Consider the following 23,725-nt stretch of genomic DNA (forward strand, 5'->3'; position numbering starts at 1 on the left):
TGTTGATAATCTGCTTAGAATTTACATCTAAAACAAGGAGCTGCATGTCATGATCTGATAGTCCATTTATAACAGGTTTTATTATATGATTTTGTTCCTTTGATTTGTCTATAAAAATGTTATCAATGGCTGTCCTTGAGGATTTAGTGATCATAGTTGGAAAGTTTACAGTGTGAGTTAGATTGAAAGACAACATTACTAACTGCAGTGAATGTTTACTGGAAGATTGCATTAGAAAATCTGTATTAAAGTCACCAGCAATCAAAATTTCTTTGTTTCTTCCTGTTAAATAACCCAAAAGAGCTTCCAGATGATCTAAGAGTAGATTATAATTTCCTGCAGGTGCTCGGTAAATAGTTATTATTATATAGGATCTGTTATGGAACTCTACTTCTGTTGCACATGCTTCTAGATGCTGCTCTAAACAGAATTTATTAATGTCAATGTTCTTGAATTTATGGCAGTTTTTGATAAATGTGGCAACTCCTCCTCCATCCATATCTACTCTGCAGAAGTAGGAAGCTAGCTTGAATCCTGAAATGTCTAACATATCTATATCAGTGGTCACTTGATGTTCAGAGAGGCAGATTATGTCAATTTGGTTAGATGAATTCATTTCATCGATACAAATGAGTAGTTCATCAACTTTATTTCTAAGTCCCGGAATGTTCTGGTGTAATAAAGATAACTGATACTGTATACTAATGGGATTGTAACTGCTTTGGCGAAGATGAACTGGCAGTTTCTGATTACTTTCTGTTAAACAATGTTTAAATGGAGGCTGTATGATAAAATCTGACTCCTGTTCGTCTGTTTTCTCAAACTGAGTGTGTCTGCCAATCTCTCTTAAAACTCGTTTTCTTTCCCCCTTCCCTATCCTAAAAAAGGCATCCTTCTGACACCTGTGACCACTGGTATTTTACCACTTGTGCCAGTGTCCCCCCTTAAGTTTTCTGCAATCAACCCAGACAGTTTTCCCTTCCCCTTCCTATTGAGGTGGAAGGCCATGCCTAGTGTAGTCCCATCTATCGATAGCGTACACAGGAATCAAACCAATATGGGACCCTATATCCGTCCTAAGCAGCCACTCCAAGTTCACCCTCCCTACGGAAGAGTTCAAATGAGGCCGATCATGGCGTCTCAACACAGACATAAATCCCACACTCGTATGCTTCGTTGCTGATGCTATCTTCACCAGGTCACTCTTTATGGAATATTCAGAGTCTCTGTCAATGCTATTTCCTGGACCACCCACTATAACCATGGCATCCTCCTTTGTGAAAGCCTTGCATAAAGCACCTACATCCTCTGTTACCTGACCCAGATCTGCACTAGGCTTGAAAAAGTTTGTGAGCTGATACTCTGAACCTAGATTTTCCTGCAGTAGTTGGCCAACACCTCTACCATGGGAACTACCTAACAACAGAACTTTCTTTCTCTTTACAAATTTCCCTACCTTTCTCAAGTCCTTGAAAGCTTGTTGTGCCCTTTCTACAGCTTCAGCTACATGAGGCTCATCCGATTCTGACTGAGGCAACAGGTCAAATCTATTTTCAAGATTTATGACAAAGCTGTCTGATGCTCTCCTTTGCCTGTTCCCCCTATTACCTGTTGCCACTTCCCACCTCTATTCACCCTTCTCCCTCTTTAACATGTCCAGATCCTCCCTTGCCTTGTCTAGGTCAGCTTGAAGAGCTGCAATTTTCCCTTCCTGTTCCAGTATTTTCTCATCTATGCTGCAGATCCTACAATACCACTGGTGAGCCTCATTTATGTCCCCATTTCCCACGCCACTACATTCGCCCCAATGAAAGAAACTACAGTACCCATCACACCATACCCCGGAACTGACGATCCTACGGCATGTCACACACTTCTCACTCATGGTAAAAACAGAAATCGTATAAACTGATTTAAGTAGTGACTAAAACGTAAACAAAGGGCCCTAGAAACTATTCAGGCAGATATAAATAAATTGAAAGAGTACTGAATAAAAAAAATTGTGAAATTAAGCCTAAAATCCGTTTTATAGGCGCGAGAAGGAAAATAAACTTCTTACCCCGTTTAATCTTCTTTAGCACTTCACTAACACTTCCACTAATGTAACAACACTTATATTTATACCAACTGGAAACGTTTATCTATAAGTTTAATTCATTGCTTACTTACGATTCGCGCGCGTGAAATTAGGCCTAGGATTCGTGCTACAGGCGCGAGAAGAAAAATTCGCTTCTTACCTCGTTTAATCTTATTTTATACTTCACTAACACTTCCACTAATTCAACAACACTTATATTATATTTATAACACCTGTACACTTTTAAAAATATCTTAATAACAACGCTTTTTATAATTATTTAGTGCAGCAAATACTGGAAGAGTCCGCGTCGGCGCAGTGTTGCCAACTTCCCCACTCCGTGACCTCGCCAGGGGATTGTGAACCCCAAATGAGCACATTATGGTGATTCACTACTCCACTGACAAAAAAGGTCGCTTCGTCGGAAAAGGCAATTCGTCTGAGATAACCATAATCGTCCTCAATACGTGGTAGGATTTCGATTGCAAAGTCATATCGACGTGTACTGTCATTGGGCAACAAGGCCTGAGCGATTTGCACTTTGTATGCACGAAACAATAAACGTTTGTGTAAAATGTCACGGAGAGAGCTTTTTGGCATCTGTTATTCACGTGAGGCCCTGCGCACCGATTTCTTAAGACTTCGCAGAAAAGACTGTCTTACAGCTTCCACCCTGTCTGCTGAGGTTCTTGGTCGACCAGACCTCGGAACGTCAGCAACCGATCCTGTGTTCTTGAACTTCTCATACCAGGGTTTAAGGCCCTTGACATCAGGTGGATTCCTTCCAAATGTTGTCTGGAAGTGTCTCATGGTACCACAGGACACACTGTGCCTTCTCCTGATTGGTTAACGTGAATTCGTTTTATTAGGGACTGGCATTGCCTTTGTTCAGTGTTTCTTTGACGTGTTCGTCTACATCTACATCTACATTTATACTCCGCAAGCCACCCAATGGTGTGTGGCGGAGGGCACTTTACGTGCCACTGTCATTACCTCCCTTTCCTGTTCCAGTCGCGTATGGTTCGCGGGAAGAACGACTGTCTGAAAGCCTCCGTGCGCGCTCTAATCTCTCTAATTTTACATTCGTGATCTCCTCGGGAGGTATAAGTAGGGGGAAGCAATATATTCGATACCTCATCCAGAAACGCACCCTCTCGAAACCTGGACAGCAAGCTACACCGCGATGCAGAGCGCCTCTCTTGCAGAGTCTGCCACTTGAGTTTACTAAACATCTCCGTAACGCTATCACGCTTACCAAATGACCCTGTGACGAAACGCGCCGCTCTTCTTTGGATCTTCTCTATCTCCTCCGTCAACCCGATCTGGTACGGATCCCACACTGATGAGCAATACTCAAGTATAGGTCGAACGAGTGTTTTGTAAGCCACCTCCTTTGTTGATTGACTACATTTTCTAAGGACTCTACCAATGAATCTCAACCTGGTACCCGCCTTACCAACAATTAATTTTATATGATCATTCCACTTCAAATCGTTCCGCACGCATACTCCCAGATATTTTACAGAAGTGACTGCTACCAGTGTTTGTTCCGCTATCATATAATCATACAATAAAGGATCCTTCTTTCTATGTATTCGCAATACATTACATTTGTCTATGTTAAGGGTCAGTTGCTTCTACCTGCACCAAGTGCCTATCCGCTGCAGATCTTCCTGCATTTCGCTATAATTTTCTAATGCTGCAACTTCTCTGTATACTACAGCATCATCCGCGAAAAGCCGCATGGGACTTCCGACACTATCTACTAGGTCATTTATATATATTGTGAAAAGCAATGGTCCCATAACACTCCCCTGTGGCACGCCAGAGGTTACTTTAACATCTATAGACGTCTCTCCATTGATAACAACATGCTGTGTTCTGTTTGCTAAAAACTCTTCAATCCAGCCACACAGCTGGTCTGATATTCCATAGGCTCTTACTTTTTTTATCAGGCGACAGTGCGGAACTGTATCGAACGCCTTCCGGAAGTCAAGAAAAATAGCATCTACCTGGGAGCCTGTATCTAATATTATCTGGGTCTCATGAACAAATAAAGCGAGTTGGGTCTCACCCGATCGCTGTTTCCGGAATCCATGTTGATTCCTACATAGTAGATTCTGGGTTTCCAAAAACGACATGATACTCGAGCAATAAACATGTGCTAAAATTCTACAACAGATCGACGTCAGAGATATAGGTCTATAGTTTTGCGCATCTGCTCGACAACCCTTCTTGAAGACTGGGACTACCTGTGCTCTTTTCCAATCATTTGGAACCTTCCGTTCCTCTAGAGATTTACGGTACACGACTGTTAGATGGGGGGGGGGGGGGGGGGGGGGGCAAGTTCTTTCGCGTACTCTGTGTAGAATCGAATTGGTATCCCGTCGGGTCCAGTGGACTTCCCTCTGTTTAGGAAAGGTACTTGCCTAGACCCACTCCTATGTACTTTGCTTTGTCGGTCATGTTCAGTCTGGTTCCCCATGGCGTTAGAGTGATATTTTCCGGGTGTTGTCTCGTCTATTTGGGTATGTCACGGTGTCTGAACAGGATTAGCTGAGTTGTATTGGGGGTTTGGTTTTATGCGCCATTTCTGCATCCACTGTTGTAGTTTCGTCATGTATGTCGTCGTTTCGCAGTTGATTGTGATTGTTGAGGATCCTGAATTCCAGTAGGCAGTATCGTCTGTGTAGAGCTGGACTTGTTCGTTAGGTCTGGTGGTGGTTGGTACGTCCATAGTGTATAGTGATTATAGCAGGGGGGAGATTATTCCACTCTGCGCTACCCCTTCTTGTGGGTAGAAGGGGAGGATGTTTCGTCATTTACGTTTACCATGGATTGTCTATCTTGTAGTAGTGATTGTGTGAGTCTTACAGTCTTAGGGGGGAATCCTAGTTTTAGTAGTTTGTACAGTAGTCCTTCGAGCCAGATCTTGTCGAATGCGCGCTCGACTTCTAGGAAGACCGCGAGTGTGCATTGTCCCAGGTTCTGGTGTCTCGTTATGCCTGTTCAAATCTTAGTAGTGGGTCCTTTGTTGAATGTCTTTTTCTCAGTCTTGACTAGAAATGGGAGATTATTTGTAGTTTGTCTGCATAGTTAGTTAGTCAGTCTGTCGGTTATCCTTTCGAAGGTTTTTCTGACGTCTATTAGCGATATGGGGCGGTAGGATTTGGGGTCTGTTTTCGGTTTTCCCAGTTTATGTATCATATTTTTTACACTCGTATTGACCAACTAGGATCACGTTAACAGCTTCAGTTCCTCTTCTGCCTTTCCTGTTTTTCCGGTATTCCCTCATTTTCTCCCCCATGAAGTCTCTTCCTTTCTTCTGTCCATGTTGTTCCCGATATTTTATTTGTTCTGCCTTGAAAGTCTTCCAAATTTAGTATTTTGTTTTTAAAACGGTTTCTTTCTGCTATTTCTGATTCTTTGATGTTGTTTCTTTCAGGATCTTTTCTTACTTCTGTAATCCATGCTATTGTCGAATTCTTCTTCCAGAAATAGAGAAGTATTTGTTTTGTTAGTCTATTTCCATCCATTTGGTAGAGATGTCCAAAAAAGGTTAATCTTCTTTCGGCCATTACTTCAGATATTTTCTCTATATTTTTGTAGTTCTCCTCATTACTTCTTATTTTCCAACCACCTGCAGTTTTCATTGCACCCATTATTTTTCTAATAATCCTTCTTTCCAGTACCTCTAGTTTGTCCATCTTATAGTTCATCGTTAGGCATTCAGATCCATATAAACATTCTGGTCGTACCACTGTGGTGTAGTGTTTTAGTTTTGTTTTTCTAGATATACATTTCTTGTTGTAAATATTTTTGGTCAGACCATATCCTCTTTCCATTTTATTAATTCTTACATCTATTGCACATTTTTCTAGTCCATTCTGTTGTATAGTTTCTCCAAGATACTTAAATTTATTTACTCGCTCTATTTTACCTATTTGTGTTTCTATGTATTTTGGTGCATTTTTTTATATTTGTAATGAATTTTGTTTTTCCAGCTGAAATTGTGAGACCAGTTTCTGTTTGCTAATTTTTCCAGAATGTTTGAGTAACTGCTTCTGTCAGGTTTTCTGAAAGTATTGCGAAATCATCCGCAAAACCCAAGCAGCTTACCTTTGTGTCATTATAGTTTTTTTTTTTTTTTTTCCACGCTGAGGTGTGGTTTCATGCGTCATACAGTAGTTACACAGTAGTGTCAGGAGGGGGTTTATAGTCAATGAAGGGGCATTTCCTGAGATGAATTCTTTGGATGGCGTTTTCGCCTGGGACAGAGTTCTTACCGGAATGACGGCGTATGCTACTATGTTTTCCGTTATGCCATTGAGTAAGACGTGATCGTTTTCGGAAGGCACGGGGGCAAGTGGAGAAGGGGGGGGGGGGGGGGGAGTTCGTCCGTGACTGTCTGTCTCAATTGTTCGTCAAAGAGGTTGTCTTGGGGAAAAAACTGTGGGCAATTTCGTTGTCGTTGGTTGTGGGTGTATTGTCGATTGTCAGTTTCTATTTTCTGTCATTGTTTTGTCCTGTGAGTGTTTTGAATTTCGTCCAGAACTTGCGTCCTTGTCTGTGGTAAAGTTGTTTGCACGTGACGTCCCACTGGTTTTGTCGGTGTTCCGGGACAAGTCGTTTTATTTTCGCATTCAGGCCTGTTCCATAGTGGTTTGAGTTCTGGGTTGTTTGTCCGTACTATTTTTGCGTGTAGTTGTCTTTTACATCTGATGAGTATTGGTACGTCAGGGGGTAGATGAAGTTTCCAGTGCTCAATGGTCTTGGTGGGGATGGCTATCTCAATGGCTGTTTTTATTGTGTCCACGATTCTATCGTTTAACTCGAAGTCGTTAGTCAGTGGTGCCCGTAGATCGTTGTTTATCGTATCTTGGTGTTCTTTCCAGTCTGCTTTTGAGTATAGTCCTATAGTTCTGGAAGTTTGCTGGGTAGGGGGAGGGTTAACTGCAGTTGTGCTGAAGAGAATAGGGAGGTGGTCGTTATGCTGTCTCCTACTGTCGCTGTGGTAATGGTGTCTTTCAAGCTGGGACTGTGTAGGATGTAATCGGGAAGTGAGTTGCCACCGTGTTATAACAATACCTCCACTAACAGTTAATTAGTTCAAAAATTGTCACGTCGTGCACTCAAAGTATGATCTGGTTATCACTGTTAGCATTCAACCGCGATTCTCATACATATATTTTAACAACGCGTTTCAAGAGACAATGCTCTCATCGTCAGGTTGTAAAGTCTACGTCATGAAATTAAACGGACTAAAAAGACAAAATACCATCACTAATAGTTGGGAAGTCCATAGAGTAAAACAGAATTAAAAGTACAGGGTGATTCAAAAAGAATACCACAACTTTAAAAATGAGTATTTAATGAAAGAAACATAATATAACCTTCTGTTATACATCATTACAAAGAGTATTTAAAAAGGTTTTTTTCACTCAAAAACAAGTTCAGAGATGTTCAATATGGCCCCCTCCAGCCACACGAGCAATATCAACCCGATACTCCAACTCGTTCCACACTCTCTGTAGCATATCAGGCGTAACAGTTTGGATAGCTGCTGTTATTTCTCGTTTCAAATCATCAATGGTGGCTGGGAGAGGTGGCCGAAACACCATATCCTTAACATACCCCCATAAGAAAAAATCGCAGGGGGTAAGATCAGGGCTTCTTGGAGGCCAGTGATGAAGTGCTCTGTCACGGGCTGCCTGGCGGCCGATCCATCGCCTCGGGTAGTTGACGTTCAGGTAGTTACGGACAGATAAGTGCCAATGTGGTGGCGCTCCATCCTGCTGAAATATGAATTGTTGTGCTTCTTGTTCGAGCTGAGGGAACAGCCAATTCTCTAACATCTCCAGATACTGTAGTCCAGTTACAGTAGCACCTTCGAAGAAAAAGGGACCAAAAACTTTATTAGCTGAAATGGCACAGAAAACGTTCACCTTAGGCGAGTCACGTTCATACTGAGTTGTTTCCCGTGGATTCTCAGTGCCCCATATACAGACATTGTGACGGTTGACTTTCCCGTTAGTGTGGAAAGTTGCTTCATCACTAAACACAATCTTTGAAACGAAAGATTCATCTGTTTCCCTTTGAGCAAGGATAAAATCACAGAAATCGATTCTTTTAATCTTACCAGCTGCAGACAGTGCTTGAACCAATTTCAGACAAGGTTTCAGAACTAACCTTTTTCGTAGGACTCTCCATACAGTTGATTGTGGAATTTGCAGCTGTCTGCTAGCTCTGCGAGTCGATTTTCCTGGGCTGCGAACAAATGCTTGCTGGATGCGTGCTACATTTTCATCACTCGTTCTCGGCCGTCCAGAAGTTTTCCCTTTGCACAAACACCCATTCTCTGTAAACTGTTTATACCAACGTTGAATACACCACCTATCAGGAGGTTTAACACCATACTTCGTTCGAAATGCACGCTGAACAACTGTCGTCGATTCACTTCTGCCGTACTCAATAACACAAAAAGCTTTCTGTTGAGCGGTCGCCATCTTAGCATCAACTGACGCTGACGCCTAGTCAACAGCGCCTCAAGCGAACAAATGTACAACTAAATGAAACTTTATAGCTACCTTAATTCGCCGACAGATAGTGCTTAGCTCTGCCTTTTGTCGCTGCAGAGTTTTAAATTCCTAAAGTTGTGGCATTCTTTTTGAATCACCCTGTATATTGGACTGTGGGTCCTCGTCTTACATTGAAGTTGTTGACACAAGTCGATGGCCGTCCCATAGGTACCAAGTATGCTGTCGCACTGTGCCGGCTCGGGAGCTGTTGTGGACTGACGTGCCTAGGTGTTGTGGCGTGGTTACAGCCGTGTGGTTGACGGTAACGCTAAGCTATTGGGCGCCTTATTTCCTTATTGCATTGGTCTGCCATCGTTAGCCTCTCGCAACTCCGTCAGTGACAAGTTACAAGTTTAAAGTCGCATGCCTACCCTAAAATAATTCTAAAAACCCGCTAAAAAATCTCATTTCTTTAAAATTATCTTGTGCATTTAGAATATTGCTTTGTTTCTTTTCGTGGATAGCTATCTCGAATTCCTCTAGTAAATCAAGTTTCCTCCCTATATCATGCAATATTTCTACGTGATTACCAGTATAACGACAACTGCTACCTCGACTCCATAATGGATTATATTAAATCAAAGTATGATCTTTTTATTGCGCAACCAAAAGGTCATTAATGTGGCAGGTATTGCTACATCAATTGGTTACAGTCACTGAAGAAAATTAACAATAATATCCCTTTTCTTGTATTTGCAATCCAACGACGATCTCGCTCTGACTTTGGCTCGTAATTAAAAATGTTGTCTAGATAGCATGACTATCGCTGTTGGTGCGAAAGGCACTCGTATGTTAATTACGCCGACTTGAAGAACTTACGAAGACAATATTTCAGGATTAATTTGATGATTTTTGTTTTTCATTACAGTGTGCTTCATACTTTTTTAAACAATAGTCACTTGAAAATAATTCTTGACACTAACTTTTCACAAAAATTCACGTTTATTAAACTTTTTATACTTTCGCATGTCCAAAAACATTACTTCATCATACAATTTTGCAGCCGTTACTGCTCTTAATAAAACTCGCAACATTTTTCATCGTCCTCAACTCAGACTCATCTTTCCATTTCCATCACAAAGTCAAGGCTGTTCATATTCAACACAAAAACTTGACTACTCTGTACGCTTCCGCGCCACAAATCACAAACCAGCATAAAAGATAACAATAAGTACAAAGATATTTACACTAGATATTATATCGATTTCAACATCTCAAAATATCGACGTACATACATATAAAAATGGAATCAAAGTTGAATAGAATGACAAATATGAAACATTACGTAGAAAAATATTCATTACTCTACGGTATCGAAAAATAGGGTTGGCGGGTGGTAATGGTTTCGCAAATAAAAAACCATTACAGTGTCCTACGAAGGTGTATGTCGTCATCGGTATTCTCGTTATGTTTTCCGTGGTCAGGAAGTCAAGCAGTGCATCGCCGTTTCTATTGATGCTAGGAGTTCATGTCTAGCGTTAAGGTCACTCATTAGGATATATTCTTGGAAAGTGGTCACGTGTCGGAGGAAGGCCGTCGGAATTTCTGTGCCTGGGGTGACATAAAGACGGGCTATAAGTAGTCGGCGACGTCTGGGTCGTGGGACGGTGATCATTACCGCTTCAGGGTTATTGAACTGGATAGGGAGCGGGGTTTCTTGTGCCGCGAGAGATTTTTTTGCGAGTATTGCAACTCCGCCTCTGCTGTCTGGTCGATATTTCACGTAACTGTCGTAGTCTCTGTGAGAGGCACCCACAGGCCTTGCTCACACTGTGGTATCAAGCAGCCAGGCTTGGTCTGCCAAGCGAGTGGATTTATTCTTATTTCTCGAGTAACATCAATGACTGATTATGAGCTCTAGTACACACAATTAAGCTACAAATTATTCTCCTGTTTGAATATTGCGCAACGGAAACGGATAACGCTATCCTGACTATTAGGAATTTACACAACTCTGATTGTTCACTACGCTCTGGCAATACCACATTTTCTTTCTTACCCAACGGCTTTGATCAACACGTGGCCATCGCACCGAATATGAATGGCGCACTCATTATAAATTCTGGATATCATGACTACTCACTATTCGAAGAACAAGGCCACCAATCTTTTTCTTTTCACTATCTTTTTTATTCCGATAAATTCTGTTATGATTCAAAGATAACCTAAACACACCATTACATTTTATACAACAATTACACATGAGAAACTCCGCCCAGTGGGCATGGCTTTACATTGGTGATTCTCTATCTTATGGTCTCGTAATTATCTAACACTACACTGCACTTTCTAGATAGGATGGTGGATCTTTTGCTATCTCTCACACTTCGACTCTCACACCCATCATCACGAAAATTTCCTCCAGACCGAGCGGTACAAAAAGGAACGTGCATAACCCACTGCCTATGAAACTATCTTGCTACTCTCCCATGCAAACCACACATACTTAAATTACATGAAATACACCACTCTGACAACATGGAATACAACACAAGGAATAGTCACAACGTTATAATCACATAACTTTCAGCTTTCCCACTTCAATTAGTATTCATCCCAGTTTCACTCGACACTGCCCCACTTCGTAATTCTACTTTCCTACTATGAACTCTGGAGATATATGCACGTCTTCCTGTGCTATGCAAGCCAAGTGGCGTTGCTGGATAGACGGCTGACTCACCTTGCTTCTCTCTGAGTATTATAGTTTGAATCAAGCGTTACACGGAAACATAACACGCTAAGTAATATTAAGATCATATTCGTCACACACACGAGTCCTCAACTGATACCTTGGACGAGTACTTTTCTTTATCCTTTGTCTCATACACAGATTGAGACCTACACAGTACTCGCCTCGTGGAAGTGCTCGTCTCTAATTTCAAGTCCTGCACACGGCATTTCTTAAATATTTCCAACTTATAGTTTTTTGCTCACTTCCGAAGATTACTATGATCCCCTTAATTTACCTGCCTGTCATTTAATTCTCCCCCCAAAAGTTCATGAAATAGAGAAATAATTATTCCAAACTACTCTTAAGTATTTCACATGCATACCATCTCTCCTCTCTTTTGTCTTTACGGAGCACACCTAAGACAGGTCTTAGTAACACAAGATCCAGTGCCAGAGTGCTGAAACATGGCTGTTCTTCAGGTCGTGTCGCACTTCCGCCGAGGTGGGGGAGCACCATGCTACCGTACTGGACAGCAACATTTCAGGCGCTCAAAGCTCATGTAAATTTCATCTCTTTGGTTCCACCAAAGGACCGTCTCAGATATGATCATATATTGCACAGTCACTATCTGCGGTTAGGAGACGACCATACATTCATTCATTACACAGATCTCACCAAACTGGATGCAGGGATTTATGTTGTGGGAGTGCACATGTGATCAATTAAATATATAAATTTCCTACACTGGTATCCGGCTTCAGTATGTTAAGTGAAATTGAGTTATTATTACAAAAAATATGTTGTTCTGACGAGAATAATGAAGAATGTTGTACCTATTTTCAATGTCAGGTGGTACTGTACCCTTTCATCTGTTAATGTTGGTGTTGTGTGACTGTTTGGTCCATATCTCGGCTATGCCAGCGATGTCTGTCCTGTCTGATTAGGATGTCATTTAACAGGTTTTTTTTATGCCTCCTGCATTTACGAAAATCAGGTTTGAGGTGTGCCTGTTATAACATGTGTCTATGGTGAGTCTCAAGGGGGGGAGGGAGTTGGCGGGGTCTTTAAGTCCTGAGTGTCTGCGCGTAGAAGCGGTGTGTCATGGTGGTCGCAACTTGTTGGCTGGTCTGGTTATAAATTATGTCTTTGTCAAAGAAGCGGTGGGCCACTTGTCTGCGTTTATTGCTTCATCTTAGCGCCCTTGGAAAAGGTTGGTCAAAGTGAAGGTCATGGCTTTGAGCAAGTCATTGATATTCAGGACTTCTCCTTGGGAGGTGTGGCAACCTGTTGAAGAGGGGCCTGAAGTGTTTCCTTCTCTGTCATCTTGATTTCGATCGATTCAGTAATGACGCTGTCCCAAAATTTCGGGATATGAGTTAAGATCCTGGTTCTATCATAATTCATGGTGTGCCCAAGTTCCGAGCAATGTTCTGCTATTGCCAATTTAGTGGCTTGTCGTAGCCTGGTATGCCTTTGGTGCTATTTACGCCTTATGTCCACGGTCCTGGTGGTCTGGCCAATATACGAGGTGCATTCACGGCTGGTGAATGTGCGGCCACAGAGAGTGTCTTTCATTGTTGGAAAATGCCAAAAGTCACTAGGAGCCAGGTCAGGTGAGTAGGGAGCATGAGGAATCACTTCAAAGTTGTTATCACGAAGAAACTGTTGTGTAACGTTAGCTCGATGTTCGGGTGCGTGGTCTTGGTGAAACAGCACACGCGCAGCCCTTCCCGGACGTTTTTGTGCGCAGTGCAGGAAGGAATTTGTTCTTCAAAACATTTTCGTAGGATGCACCTGTTACCGTAGTGCCCTTTGGAACGCAATGGGTAAGGATTACGCCCTCGCTGTCCTGGAACATGGACACCATCATTTTTTCAGCACTGGCGGTTACCCGAAATTTTTGTGGTGGCAGTGAATCTGTGTGCCCATTGAGCTGACTGGCGCTTTGTTTCTGGATTGAAAAATGGCATCCACGTCTCATCCATTGTCACAACCGACGAAAAGAAAGTCCCATTCGTGCTGTCGTTGCGCATCAACATTGCTCGGCAACATGCCACACGGGCAGCCCTGTGCTCGTCCCTCAGCATTCGTGGCTCCCACCTGGATGACACTTTTCGCATTTTCAGGTCGTCATGCAGGATTGTGTGCACAGAACCCACAGAAATGCCAACTCTGGAGGCGATCTGTTCAACAGTCATTCGGCGATCCCCCAAAACAATTCTCTCCACTTTCTCGATCGTGTCGTCAGACCGGCTTGTGCGAGCCCGAGGTTGTTTCGGTTTGTTGTCACACGGTGTTCTGCCTTCATTAAACTGTCGCACCCACGAACGCACTTTCAACACATCCATAACTCCATCACCACGTCTCCTTCAACTGTCGATGAATTTCAATTGGTTTCACACCACGCAAATTCAGAAAACGAATGATTGCACGCTGTTCAAGTAAGGAAAACGTCGCCATTTTAAGTATTTAAAACAGTTCTCATTCTCGCCACTGGCGGTAAAATTCCATCTGCTGTACGGTGCTGCCATCTCTGGGACGTATTGACAATGAACGCGGCCTCATTTTAAAACAATGCACATGTTTCTCTCTCTTTCCAGTCTGGAGAAAAAAATCGGAGGCCTTAGAACTTGAATGCACCTCGTATCTGGCACGGTTTATAACACTCCCCGTCTGCTAACTACTGTACCATAACCTCAATGCCAGAAGCAGGTTGTAACATAAAACAATTTTGTAAAAGTAACTATGGCACAAAGCAACAGAGCAGTGTTACCCTCTGAGAGGAATTTTGTTAAGTTGACCGTATTGTTCCTAATGGAAGTGGCTTATCGGAAATGAAAGTCAGAATTACGTTAATATTGGAATAGTGACAAACAAAATTTTGCCTAGCTATACTGTTTATAGAATAAGGGAAACGGTCGCCAGCCTAATTAGGCAAGAGAAAGATTAACATTCTCGTTTATGAAAGTAGGTATAAGTAACTATAATGGACAACACAACAGACACAACCTAGACTTAGCAACACGCGAGTGCAATGAACTCTAACACACATATGTTTTAAGATTGAAGCTAACAGTTAGAGCAGCAGGAACTATTTTCAAAATTATAACAGGTACAGAAAAACACTATCACTTTCAGGGTTTACACAAACTGAGTGGTCTTTATACTGTTAATATGCACACAAGAGAGACAAACACTTGGCATACATGAGAATGTAACGTTTCACAACTGCAGCTTTCTCACTTTTACTACAACGAAATACAATGTTGACAAAACTGCAAGGAACTGACTCTCCTTTTTAGAATTTACTACAGACAACAACGTGATCATTTACTTTATAAGACTCAGCCTAAAGTTTGAAGTTGGTAACAGCACTTTAAATAACAGCTTCAATAGGAAAATTATTATTGGACAAATAACCTTTGCTTTAACTCACTCTGTTACCACATTAGCTTTAACTATCTTTCTAATAAGTTCAAGAGGCATTATTTAACCAAACTCTAGGCTTCAACGTACTTTCAGTAAGGACACTCGGTAATCACTTTACTTCAAACGGAGAGGACCCTGAGAGGTGTTATGATGAGGAGTAAAATCAAGGTAAGTAAATAAATTCCGATATGAATTACCTTATATTTCAGCACACTAACACATCCATTAGGCTGATCCTTCACTGTACATCAATATAGTATTACGTTACAGTGATTGCGCAATGTGGTGGCAACTGCATGTTGGTAGGTGGAATTACAGGTAGAATTGCCGGACTTTATCGTATCTTCATGGCGATGATTCATACAAATTCCAGAATAGATCCAGCTATTTATCCACCCATCCGAGGCATTGGAAAGAAGCAGTAAAAGCCTCTCTCTGAGTCAGCATGATATGCACCTTTACATTGACAGTGCACAGACTGGTAGCTCCTTCCCGACTAGTGGCTCGTCTCCGACTCGTAGCTCGCCTCCGACTGACTATCAGTTCCACCTTCTCCACCTATGCCAACCACAATTTGCGCGCGCTATGCATTTCCGTTCCAGAGGGGAACCACTACACCATTTACATACAAACTAACTAAGAACCCTAAGTGAGGATCAGCAATTTACATAACAGCAAACAAATACATTAAATAAAACAGAACATTTTCACATATTGACACTTCTACAAAAAATTATTCACACAAAATTACAATTACATACAAAAGTTCTGTTCCCTCCAAATGGGACAAAGAATACAAATTGCAGATACACTACTTTGCATAGAATCAAATCACGACATCAAAGGTTTGACAAAGAAAAGAATACACAATTTTATGCTATCGATTTGAACACATTCACAGGCGATCAACAATGTAACATTAAATAAAGCAAAATGAATCCATACAGCATAAGAGCTGTGGTGTTACAGGTTCTTCCTCAGTACGACAAGATATTTTAAACACCATTTACAATGAACTAATTGAAAAACCAGAAATACTATAATTGCACATAGAAACCAGAATTACAAGTCTAATACATGAACACGAGCCAGATGCTTTGTTGACTGAACCTGTAACTAAGAGGCATTGTCATTAGAGAAATGTGAAATAATTTTTTTTTACCTCCATATATATTGACGAAAAACACACTGTGATCATTGCAACATCTTCCATCTACACATTACACCAACCGAACAGCATCTACTCTCTTGCCCAACAGAACAAAAACTGCACTCGACATCCTCTCAACAAGTACTGCTTTCAGCAACCTCTGAACCACTACTGCCCCAGTGGAGGCGGCGGAATAATTGTCTTTGGCGCAATCTCTGGCGCTGTGACTCAGTGTAGCCACCTTACAACGTACCTAAAGAAACAGGTCGGCTTGTAGGCAGCGATCGTAAGTGCCTCATCCTCGAATCTCTCCATAAACAGATTTGCCACTACCGCAGGTTAGGCACTACTCATCGCCACTCCTTCAGTCTGTTTATTAAAATTGGCCACCACATAGGGAATAATCTTCGTCGGTCCGTTATGGATCGTGGGACGACTGCCGGCATGAACTTCTTGATGCAATAATTTACCAACAGCCGTATGATTTGTAGAAGTTTATTTTATTTTATGAACTTCTATGTGCTACCAGTTTCGGCATTACATTGATGCCATCCTCAGGCCCCACTCGTCATAGCCGTAAAATCGCTATACACGGAAGGAGCCATATAACTGGATCCGTGAATCAAATGGTCCTGCAACAGATCTTGGTGGCCAGGCGACACAAACTGACACGAATTTCAGGAAAGCGATTTCAGTCAACCAAAGGCTTGCAGTTACTCTTCGTCTTCTGGCAACAAGAAATTCATTTCAGAGTCTTGCGTATTTATTTCACTTTTCGAAGCAAGCAATATCTCGAATAGTACCTGAAGTATGTGGAGCTCTGGTGGAAGTACCGAAGGATTATGTAAAGGCAAGTAAATGAAAAACATCGTTAAATAAACATCTTTTCCGAATTTTATTATTTGTCAATTACATTACATATCTCATGTACACAACTTCTTAAATTGTTACCACTGTCTTCATAACTCGTAAATGTAACAGGGGAGTTATTACTTCTTGATGATGATGATGATGATGATGATGATGATGATGATGATGATGATGATGGCCATGCCACAGCCACATTCATACCCACTGTCGACGGCTGACTTTCCAAATATCCTACATGCTGTTTCATTAACACTTCATTAAGCAAAGGCATTGTTTTTGCTCTTTCTAACTCTGGCAATTTCCGTAATACTGATGCCACATACTGCCCATATGTACTACATTCATCGTTCTTGTTTTTTCAGCACGTTAGTTAATAATTGAGACGCAATATCTTGTAGGGTTGCTGCATATCTTTTTTCTCGCCCATCCTTCTAATTTTTCGTGGTGGAGTACTGGAAGGTCCAGCCGCAACATCTTCATTTATGTCATCTGGCGATTGTACGAAAACCTGAAATCATATTTCTTTCTTTCATATACCTGCGACTGAAAACGACTGGCGTGAAACAGCATGTTTGTTGTCACAGATTCTTCAGTTCCCTCATTGTGTCGGAGCAGTTGATGGGAAACATAACCTGCTACAGTGCCCTGTTAGTAGTAGAAGTGAATATTATAAAGGTTCATTCAGCGTTGTGCTGCTTGCTGTCGTCGATGCCGGCTACAACTTTTTGTACGCAGACATCGGCTGCCGAGGCAGAATATCATATGGCGGTGTGTTCAAAAACGCGAGTTAATTAACAAAAAGAATCTTAACTTGCCACAAGCTTAATGCTTACCAGGTGGCACGAAGGCCCTACCATATGCTTTTGTAGCAGACGATGCTTTTCCCTTACAGGAAAACATTATGAAACCCTGCCCGGGAAAACGTGTTAAAGGTGCAAAAGAGAGTTTTTAATTACAGACTTTCTAGGTCCAGAATGGTTGTTGAGAACACTATCGGCATTATGGCTTCAGTTTTTCGTGTGTTTAGAAAAACCAAGTTGCTACAACCGGAGAAGGCGAAATCTGTCACACTTACAGCTGTGTTTCTCCACAATTCGTTAAGGCGAAATGCTGAGGCAAGGAATCAGTACACCCCACTTAGATGCTTCTACTCCTACGAGTTACAGACAGGTGACATGGAGACGAGATGACACTGCATCAGTTTTCATTGCAGCACAGAATATACCAAGGACAGCTGCTTCCACGAATAAACAACTTCGAGACGAGTTTGCTAACTATTTGTTAAGCCCACAAGGAAGTGTACCGTTACAAAATAACTATTGGTGAATGTGACTGTATACCGTAAAATACAAATAAAGATAAACAAGCATAATTTTCGTACCTCGTTTTCCACTGTATCTGTTGTCTCTCTCGGCTCATGGACTTCGTCCAAGAACTGCAGAAGCCGATAACCGAACCAGTTGGAATCATATGCAGCGTCTGCACCACTACAAGATGGTCTGCTGGAAATAATTTTTCTTTTCTCACGCCTGTAAGCAGCCACGAGTGGCCGTATCTTTTTCTCTTCACTTCCCTTGTCCGTGCCAAAAGCTGCTGCAATTTTTGCAAGTGCATCGTGTTTTTTAACAGTGTTTTTATATTCCTTGCTCGGGACGTTCTACTGTATAAGCAATCCTCCCCCTGGTACACGGCAGTTAAATCAACACTTTGCTGTCTTGACCATTCCAGTACTTTAGAAAAATAAAGCGAAAACGACACTATAGTAAACACAACACTACTTAAATCGAAACATGCTTCCAATGGTGTCCACATCAAGCAGCCGGAAACAGGTTTTGAAAACATGTTTAACACTTTGGGTCCGGAGCCACTGAGCGCGGGTGTCTATACCATAAAGTCTGGCTGATTTTAACGTATTTTAGATTACTACAACTCATGAAAGGTTTCAGTTATAGCAATAAAATTACTCTTATTGAAAAACCTAGACTTTCTTGTTTAAAACCATATATAATACCTTTCTCTTGAATTAATACATACTTTTGACAAGCGTTATTATTATAACTGTTTTTGAAGAAAGGAAAAATTGGTCAAAGGTATATTCACGGTATTTTCTAGAAGAATTTTTTTTTATTTTACACAAAAATTGTAATTATGATGGATACAGTATGTCTTATCTACAGTAACCTCCTGTAACTATTTTTAGGGTGCAGTTTTGCTCTTTGTGTGGTAAATTTTATAGCACGAGGCAATCCCTGCCGAGATTTTCTTGTTGCTCCCACAAGAGCAGCTTCCAGTGCTGAAGCAAGTATTGGACTTGTGTAGAATCTGTCTGTAAACAAAGTGCAGCCTTTTCCTGACAGATTTGCAAGCAATGTCTTTACCAGAGTCACTTTGTCAGACCTTTCACCATTCATAGGAGTGTCAAGCTATAATAAAGGCACTTCAAGGAGAAAATAAGGTAGGAACTGTTATCTTTATCTTTTATTGAAATGAAAATTTAAAATGAAAAAGCTGTTACTACTTGACAACTTCAGTTATCTTCTGAAAAAATATATACATTTTCGGACTGCCCCTCAAAGTTCAATTCAGTTACTTCACTTGTACACGAAAATTCTTCTAGCTCTTCCATTTTTGCTTCGAAGATTGTCTTCTTTTGTGAAATTGTTAAACGTTTATTGTTCCGCATTTCTCTCAGTTGACATTCAACGCATTTTGAAAACGATGTGAACTTGTCCTTTTCCCTAGAATGTGCTGGCTAGTGCGCTTGAGCACCTGATCTGTTGTGTTTAGATTACCGCTGATAATTTTAGCCTTCTACCGCGGGTGACCTAAAGGCTCTGATTGTGTACTTGAGGTACTCTGCTTTTTTTCTGCAGTTACTCTCTTCCTCTTCCAGGTTGAGTCCTCTTCACTTCTCTCTTCCGATGTACACACACACACAAAAAAACGAGAAAAACATTCTTCAAATTTTTTGTTTATTTTTTCAGCTACCGAGTTCTGAAGCACAGTGGAAGGAACAAACAGTAATATCAGAAATTGAGTCCGCCTTGATGGAAAACACCTTGTTATTCGTTTATTTCTTTATTCTCCCAAACTAGTTTCGGCAACAAATATCACCATCATCAGTGTGTTTTTAATCTAAAACATGCAGAAAATAGCATGGTTATACAAACACTGTAGCACTTTATTACATTTTTACTATTCGTTTTTTAATATATATTTTTCTATGGAAACTTTCATACTACCTTATTTATTGTATGTTACAGCATGTTTTAAGCAGTTATTGTCGCTGTTTGCGACATATTTTCTGTGCGCTTTTTTTTCTGTTGCCGTTTTTTACTTAGCGAACATCATGTGAACTTCGTGCATCAACAATACTTGGGGCTGTGGTCGTCGACGTCGTCGGCTGATACTCGTACCCGAGTTTTCATTTCTCTCCTGAGATTTCCTTTGTCACGGTTCAGGCGTGGAAGTGTCGTTGATGGCTTAGCAATCCAATCCTAGCGTGGAACAGGCGGCCACAGACTTTATAGCTGATGGAAATTGGAGGACGTGGCTGAGCCTGAGGTTTGTCATTCTCCATTCTTCGACGTTCCAGTCAAAGTTTTGAAGAGCATTTGAGGTAACTGAGCTCCAGCGACTTCGATCTTCTGCTATTGTGGACCAGTTACTCGGATCGATGTTCAAGTTTCTCAGATTTTTCTTGTACTGATCCTTATAACGTTTGAGAGGGGCACCTCGTGGCCTTTTACCTGTGCTCACTTCACTGTACAGCATTTGGCGTGGAAGTCTGTCATTTTTCATCCGCTGGACATGTCCGACCCATCTCAGTTGATGCCCAATGATAAGAGCTTCCATGCTATACATTTTTGCTTTCTCAAGAACAGCCGTGTTGGATATGAAGTCATCCCATTTCAGGTTCATGATATATCTCAGCTTCTGTTGGTTGAAGCGTTCTAGTTTCTTCAGATCACAGCAATATAACGTCCAGGTTTCGCAACCATATAGCAGGATGGAAATGACTACAGCTTTGTACACCATCAGTTTGGTGTACAGTGTTAGATCTTTATTCAGGAAGACACGCTTTGTAAGACGTCCAAATGCTACATGGGCAGCACGTAATCTATTCTCCACGTCTCTTCCAGATGAGCAGTTAGATGACGGTATGCTTCCTAGGTAGAGGAAATGGTCCACTTGTTCCAAGGGTGTATCATAAATGGATATGCCGAAATCAGGAACGGAGGAGCCAGGAGTTTGCTGCGCCATCACCTTTGTCTTTGGAATATTGATGGAGAGACCAAATCGTTCGTACGCCCTACTGAAGGAATCAACTGACAGCTGCAATTCTGCAGGTGAATGAGCTGGAGAAGCAGTAATGTTCCGGAAACCAGTTATTTGGTTTGTACTGAGCTGTTACTAAGCTATTCGTGTACTCACGTTCGTTGGATGGTATGTAGCTGCTTTTATACACAGAAAAAACAAAACTTTCGCACTTAGTTTCTCATCCATAATATTACGCCATCTTGCTATTCGCGCGTGTAGCGAGAGGTGTATCGCCTGTGGCGAGAAAGGCTATGAAAAACTGTAGCGCGAATTATTACGACGGCTTCTGTTCCTTATTTATGTCTCTGTGTGTGATGTGGAAGTGGTTCTTTTGCGTGTGTGCGCTTTCTGTTCTGTGTTCTTGGTCAATTCTCTCAGAGCGATAAAGAGTGTGTTGTTGCAAAGTGTTGTGTTTTCGTTTATTACATTTTTCCCTTCGACTATAGCCTTTTGTATGTATAGTCCGTGAGACGAGTGATTGGTAGTGACAGTTCCGGCGGGCAGACGGCGCTGTTGCCGAACGTGGCTCACAGCACGCGGCGCCCTGTCTGCTACACGCATTCTCTAGCAGCGGAAATAAGAGCGAGACAAAATACAAGTCGTATTGGTACGCGTGAATTTATGTAAAGTTGATACTTGAAATATATTAACTCGAAAACTGATAAGAGCTATTTAGTACAAGTATCTAAGATGCTGAAACGTAATAAAGTTATTTGTTAAACTTCACAACTGACATGAAAACTATTTCCGCAAGTTGTTGAACATTAGCAGTTTTGGTTTCCATTGTTAAGTATTAGCATTATTAATTTGTTCTACTACAAGCTACAGAATAATTGGTCAGTGTATTAAGAGTTACAATCTGAAGAAAGCACTCACAATATGATGATCTGGTTGTAGATCGATAGCAAACTCCCTCCTTACATTCCTGAATACGTTGTAGTTACTGTAATGGAAAAACACCACTCACATCACTGTCAGAATCTGATTTGACATTGTCTTCCTCAGCACTACTCGAACTATCACTGCTCTCTCCCAGATGTATAATTAAATTTTCGATGCATTCTTCCACAACCCCTTCGGTTTTGGCCGCCTCTCTGATGGCACTTGCAGTGCTGTTTACAATTTTAGCCCACGTCTCGCTTGTCACTTTATTGATAGCTGCTGGAAGGAGAGTTTCCACTTCAGAGATCGTTAATTTTTTATTGTTTGCAGCAATGTAATTTTTTATCTGCGCCCACACTCCTTCAATTGCATTGAAGTGACAGTGGTATGGAGGAAGCCGAACGATTTCACGCCCGTGCCTTTTAGCAATCTCGTCAATTACATATGTTGGAAATTGGGGTTTCTTTTGGGCCACAATTTCGAGCAGTTCCGCCTTCCTTAAATCTTCTCTGAAATCTACTTTTCGCCGTTTCAACCACTGAATGATATCGTCTTTTTTTGTTGCCAAGGTTGGTCCATAACAATCACTGATGGACTTGTCAGATTCGTCATAAGCGATGTCTCGAACCATTCTTGAAATACTACGCTGTTCATTTCTTCATGGTAATCTCCCGTCTTTTTTGACCGAACCATTTAAAACCTTTCGATGTTCCTGCATGTAAGACAATAATACGCCCTCCTTTGCCAACCGGCACTGCCATTGTCCCCTCGGGCGTTCCATAATTCCAGCCTCTACGTAAAGAGGCTGGGCGCGCACTGCCTGCTGCTAAGGAGGTGATTGTTTTTGCTGATGTGACTTGCAATAACGACTGCGCGAAACGCCGCTATCTCGTTCGGGATGCTACGACAGACACCCTCTAGAGCACCCCGAATACTTGTTGAGCCCTCGGCTGCGATGGGTTTCAGGCTGTCAAAAGAACTATGGTGTGTGCATGCGCGGACGGGAGAAAGGCTGAGGTGTCTCCGAGTGTACAAGGATGGACTGAGCGTGTCCGTCGTGTCTGCTTCACACGCAGAAGGTCCCCGGTTCGATCCCGGGCGGGAACAGTATTTTCCTGCCTATGTCGCATACTACTCCAGTGAGCCACGTCGTGTGTGGATCTGCTGCATGTACCTTCGTCATGCAAGTGCCGCATTTATTGAATTTTTAAGTTACGATGGCAACCTTGCTACAAGTTCTCTGAGAAGCAAGAACGAAAGCAGTAGTTTCCGTGGTGTAGCGGTTATCACGTCTGCCTAACACGCAGAAGGTCCCCGGTTCGATCCCTGGCGGAAAGACTTTTTCATCACTTTAAACAAGACATACCGACAAGCATTTGCTACGTTCTGTACCTAAACCTTGGCAATCACCTTCACACGTCGGACCAGAGGGTCAGTTCTTTACAGCAAATATGAAATTCACTTTACATTGACGGGCAACTTTTTGCGCTGACTCAGCCACCTACGTGCGACCAGTTTGCACAAAACGCATTGACCCAAGTTTCATCTAACCACACTATACTTTCGAATTCCACACCCATGATCCTGCGCAGAAATCTGCACCGCCATGCAACTACATCTGTCCTTTCCATTAATATTTTGCGTCCGTTAAACAGTGAATAGCTGAAGCCTATGTCTTTCAACACTGTACGCAATGAAAATTTGCTCCCTTTAAAAAGATCGTCTTTCTGAAGCGACACCAGTAATTT

At 41.7% G+C, this 23,725-nt stretch overlaps 1 non-coding gene across 1 annotated transcript; it reads left to right on the forward strand.

Annotated features, from left to right (window-relative positions):
• Positions 1-23,242: 23,242 nt before the first annotated feature.
• On the forward strand, positions 23,243-23,317 carry Trnav-aac. The gene has a single exon. It is a non-coding gene; the product is annotated as a tRNA-Val (tRNA).
• The last annotated feature ends 408 nt before the right edge of the window (positions 23,318-23,725 follow it).

The sequence above is a fragment of the Schistocerca americana genome, chromosome 10 (assembly GCF_021461395.2).
Source record: "Schistocerca americana isolate TAMUIC-IGC-003095 chromosome 10, iqSchAmer2.1, whole genome shotgun sequence".
Lineage (NCBI taxonomy): Eukaryota > Metazoa > Arthropoda > Insecta > Orthoptera > Acrididae > Schistocerca > Schistocerca americana.